Here is a 5,410-nt window from a genome sequence, read left to right as displayed (position 1 = left end):
CCTGAGGGAAAGGACCAGCTAGATTCTGAGGTAGCCCTACTCTGCCTGCCTGAGTGCCATGATCATAAATGACACAGGGGCTGGTCAGAAGCTCAGCTCCGTGAAGGACGCATTTTCACAGTAGAACAGGAAGAAGCTGACTGGGCCTCTCCTGACCCACACAGCTAACCCTAACTGGCATGGATGAAGTCACTCCCACACTTACATCCTACCTGAAAATGCATCAAATATGCAGAATGGTAGATGTTTTCTGTACCTAAAAAGGCTGCCACCTCCAACCGGGGACATCCATCCATAAGCTATCCTCCTCTCCTGACCAGATCCTAGGGTGGACAATGGCCCTTTCAACGGCTGACAGACCCTCCACACAGCTTGGCCAGTGGCTCCTGTACTTCCTGCAAACCAGATCCTGGCTCAGGAGTCCACCCACAGAGGTGGGAGGACAAGAGGAGGAAGGTCTGTCCCAGCCCCCTTGAAGCTCCCAGGCTGACGAGGGAAGCAGACAAAAACCAAGGAGCTCAATACATCATGGCAGACGCCGTGACAGAAGGGAAAAGTAGGTTCTGGGCAGGGGAAGAAGACAGGCGAACTCTGCCGCAGAGGAGTCAGGAGAGAAGCAATAAGGTTGAAGTGGGCACGCAGGGCTGAAATCCACCCCTGGGGGCAGAGCTCCTTCAATAGCCACAGCACCCTCTGCCTGTGACACCTATCCACTGTCCAGAGGCTGCAAGCCAGAGGCCAAGACCCCACAAGGGTCTGCTAACCCACAAGGAACTCTGAGCTCAAAATGATCAAATAATTACAACATTCCATGTCTTCCCCTAAAAATGGAAGAAACCAAAACAACAGAAAACAGAGGACAGAAGAGATTAGTGTTTAGGTCCTGGTTCTATACTTAACCGTGTGACCTCTGGCAAGTCAGTTAACCTCTCTGACCCTTTCTTTCCCTATCCATTAGTAGTAATATTCTACATTGATTTGTTTTTAATTTGTAGATCACGGTGTGCTTTTACATAAACTATCTTAATTTAATCCTCACATCCCCCTGTGAGATAGGAACCGTCTCCATATTTTGCAGATAAGGAATAACAGAAAGATCAACATTTATTTGAGTAAGGGTCAGAGTCTGAACTGAAATCAGATCTCCCAAATAAGCCCCACACTTCTGGCTCTGCCCACTTCCCTGGCACACTTTTTGTCAAGGCTGACCTCTTTTCACCCATGGAGGCTTTCTTCCTCTCATGACTCAAATGCCTGGTTTCCTGCGTCCTGATTTTCTGCAGCATGGTGCCCTGGGACAGCTGGAAGGACTCCAGCTCAAGGTACATTTACTGTTCACCCTTCAAAGCCCCCAAAGTAGAACATTCTCTTCTACCCCAGGCTCTGCCAGACCGTGCACCACCCCCAACAGGTCCCCAGAAGTAAACAGGAGGAGAAGAAACTCTCGGTTGGCTACGGGAGTCTGTGGTCGCATTGGGGAGGGAGGTTGAGGGTTTCCTCTAAAAGCAGATAATCTTCACAGAAAAAGGCCAGTCTGGGGGTGAGGGGGTACGATCATATCAGCAACTGCCCAAGTTGCCATGGCTGGTGACACTGATAGAGGAAGGTATTCTCAATGTCCCTGAGGGGGTGATGGGACAGCAGAGCCACAGCTTCGCAAGCAGACCACACCTGGCTCTATGGCCTGCCGGGCCTGCTGCCCGCCCAGCCTCAGCCTCACAGGCAGCACTGACTCACGAGGGGGACCTGCGGGGCCAGCCTGGCCCGGCTCTTAGCACATCTGACTCACCGTCTCCTGCCTGAGCCACTGTATGAAATTCCTTCTCCCAGAAATAACATCCATCTTTTTTTTTCTTTCTTACTTTTTTTTTTAGCTGGCAGGGGAGCTTTTTCATGTTCTTGGGACTGTAAACTGAGCATCGAATTTTCCGCGACTTTTCCTAGTAAGTATGCCTTGTGGGAAAGTGAAAAACAAGTCCATTTTAGGCCCTGAACATTTTCATAACTCTTGAGCTGCTTTAGTTTCTCCCAAGGTCATTTACCTGGGGAAGATCCAAAGTGAAAATGTGTCAGAGAGTCCATGGACCAAAGTAAGCACAAGGTCAAGTGTCCAGATCTGCTTAAATGAGTACTTAACAGACAACAGCTGCCATTCTCTACCATATGTAGGATATGTGTGTGTATCTTTCTAACCTTTACAAGAAGCTTGCAAAGGCAGATTTATTTTCCCATTTTACAGTTGTGAAAACAGGCTCAAAGAGGTTAAGCAACATGCCCAAAGTTAAGCCTTGGAACGAGGATCCATGCTCAGATCCCAAAGCTTCCACCCCTTGACTAAACCACATGGCATCTCTACTTTCAGCCCCAGCATGTCTGGGTAGAGAGCTGCCCATTCTCTGACACATACCTATAGGTCACCAAGCATGCCACGGTGTCTTCATAAGCAGCATCCTTGGCCTCTTCTACCTCCTTGGCGAGGCTGTCTGCTCCCACCATTCCTGCTCCTCCCAACCACTGAGGCCAAAGCCTCCTGACTGCATTCACTGGGGAAAGACAGAAGATGAAAGAGGCGCTGCCCAGCTCATCAACCATCATGTCCTCCTGGGAAATCACTGGCCCCTACCAGCCTGTACAAGACTCCATTCCTCAGATCCCTACATGAACCCACTTTGGAATAAAAGCACACTCTTGTACATAAAGGTCACTGAAGGGACACAGATGGTCCTTAGGCGTGTGCCTGCTCATTTACAGATGGGCATAGCAACATGCAGCTGGCCAGGTGGGCACTGACTGCCCAGGGGGCAGCAGACCTGCCTGCCACCTTGCCCTGTGCCCTGAAAGCTGCCGTGGGGCTGCATAAACGGGCTCCCTTGTCCTCTGGCTTCCAGGTGGGTTTGGCCAGTGGGAGGTGCTAGCCCTAGAGCAGAGGGTGGTGGTGAGGAAGATCAAGATACTTATTACTACGCCCACCACTATGCCACCAAGCTTTGGCCTCTTCTGCCAGAGTCCCCGGCTCCTGTGGTGAGCTACAACTATAGCTAGAGCTCTTCCTCCCTCTTCTTGCTCCCCACTGTTGCCACCTCAGGGTGCTCATCATCCCTTTCAGGGCCCTTGTCCTTCTCAGACTGTGTATAGTCCCTTATTAAACTCTTCTCAATTAGCTCCATCTATTTGCTGCCAGGACCCCAACCCATTCAGAGTCATTTAGAGCAGAAGTGCCAACTTGAGTAGAAGGATATATGGGTTAAGTGAGGGCTACTTCTGTGGCAGATCAACATCAGAGTCTGACATTCGCATGCTGCTTTTTGTGCACTTGCTGTTGATTTACATTATCACATGCAATCTAGAAGGACCCACATTCCTGTTAGCCACAGCCTCAGGCCTGTGGCAGTAAATTCTCTGAGAATGAGGCAGAGAGACCTTGACCTCAGAGGCTTCCCAGGATCCACAGGTGTACACATTCACACTCAGTACATGTGCCCGGTAACACCATGACCCGAGGCAACATAGTGCACATAGCATGGTTTGGGATTTAAGTGTAACATTTTTGTTAAAATTCATTAGCTTCTCCAATAGAACTGACTTGCTTTTAGTCTGTACAAGTTTATTCTTGGTGGAAGAAATCAAGATGACTGAAATCTACTTCCTGGCCTCAAGGAGCCCACAGGAAACAGAGTGCAGTGTGTTAGGAACTGTAAGAACACAAAGGGTGAATCTAGCACTGCTTACAGGTACCAGGGACAGCTTCACAGAGGAAGAAGTATCCAGGATGACTTTTGAAGGGTGGAAAGGAGCTCATCAAGTGATAAGATAAATGAGGGCATTTCAGGCAGCAGGAACAACATGTGCAAAGGTAGGCAAGCATGGAAGAGTGTACTGTGTTCTGGGAACCATAACCAAGGCATTATGACTTAAGCTTGGAATGTGTATGGGGAACTGATAGCCATCACACTAGAGAGTGAGGCCAGGGCCTTGCAACCATGCTTATAGTTCAAAAGAAAGTACAAAAGCACCCATAAATGAAATTATAAATGAGTGTGACAGCAAACGCCCATGTGTAAGGCTCTGCTCAAAGACAAAATGGCCTTCTTAACCACAAAGGACTACATGATCAACTGATTTCTAGGTTCAAATTTATGCTCCAAAAAATGAGGCCTGAAAAGAAAATGCAGATAACATTTTTTGAAGTTGTTTAAATAACATTATTGAGTATACACGGTCTATGAACTGGTGTATATCTGTGCCAGCTGGTCAAAAATAGCCTTTAAAAATGTAGATATGGAAGGAAGGAAAGAAGGAAGGAAGAAAGAAAGAGTGGGAGGAGAGGGGAGGGGAGCTAGACAAATGACAGAGATGAATTAAAAACAAATAGATGTTCCCAAAGTATTCATTATTCCCCCACCATCAGGCTTCTTTCTAACTCAGTGAATGAGTTCTGCCTACAGTCACTCACGCACACACACACACACACACACAGCGAACAGCCAACTGAATTGGAAGCCGAGTTCAAAACCCCCAGAGCCCTGAGAACACACAGTGCTGACTTCTACACTGGGGAAAGGACCAATGTGCCCATCCTTGCCTCTTATTGGCACCACTCCCCTGGACAATGTGGGGATCACATGTGGGGATCCTGCTAGAGAATTGTGCCCTAGGGAACATCCCAGACTGTAAATTCCAAGGAACATTACAAACAATTTAAGGAAACTCTTGCAATTTTGTGAGCCACAAACGGCTCCAAGGAAAGTCTGGTTCAGCTTTCAGACCTGGCAATACCTTCCTTCGTGGCAGAAGGACAGTGGCCATGAAAAGACCAGTTTTTCCTTCCCCATTTTCCCAAAGGAATGGGCCCTGAGCTGGGAAGGTTATATTTTCCCCACCTGTGGTTTTATGTTCAAGCCAAGTCAATAAACCGAAATACAGCTTTGGTTCAGATGATTCTCAAGGAGGAAAATGGTAATTTTGCCTTCAAAGGGACAGACCCTGGGGCCAGGAAATAAGAGTTATGTTTCCGGCTGCTCTAAGGAAAAGCTGGACTGCAGGCTTCAAGGGGCCAAGCTCCCACTGAGTGCAGGCGTGGCTGGGGATAAGCCCAGGCCTTGGGGATGGTATACACCTGTCACCTAAGGAAGACAACAGTTCGGTAGGGAGCAGAGTAGATGTTGAAAGGAGAGCAGCACCTGCTAGGAAAGTCAGCTGAACCAGGAAACAGCTGTCTGCTGGCACCTCCAAGAGCAGAGAAAATGAGGGAAACGCCAAGGAGCAGTCAGCGATACAGAGATGTGGCAGTGGACAAGGGGAAAGTGCGGCCGTGTGAGGAAGAAGTAAGGCTGTCCTCGAATCATAAGGCTTACAGTTAAGTGTCTGCTTCACCTAAGTTCCCATGTGGCTTTAGGCAAGTCATTCTGCC

At 48.5% G+C, this 5,410-nt stretch overlaps 1 long non-coding RNA gene across 1 annotated transcript; it reads left to right on the top strand.

Annotated features, from left to right (window-relative positions):
* The first annotated feature begins 863 nt into the window (after positions 1–863).
* On the top strand, positions 864–2,501 carry LOC122237428. Its single transcript, XR_006215990.1, has 3 exons — positions 864–1,322; positions 1,875–1,943; positions 2,414–2,501. It is a non-coding gene; the product is annotated as an uncharacterized LOC122237428 (long non-coding RNA).
* Positions 2,502–5,410: the final 2,909 nt, after the last annotated feature.

The sequence above is a fragment of the Panthera tigris genome, chromosome A3, assembly GCF_018350195.1.
Source record: "Panthera tigris isolate Pti1 chromosome A3, P.tigris_Pti1_mat1.1, whole genome shotgun sequence".
In the NCBI taxonomy this organism is placed as follows: Eukaryota; Metazoa; Chordata; class Mammalia; order Carnivora; family Felidae; genus Panthera; species Panthera tigris.
This window is presented reverse-complemented; position numbering and strand designations above follow the sequence as displayed.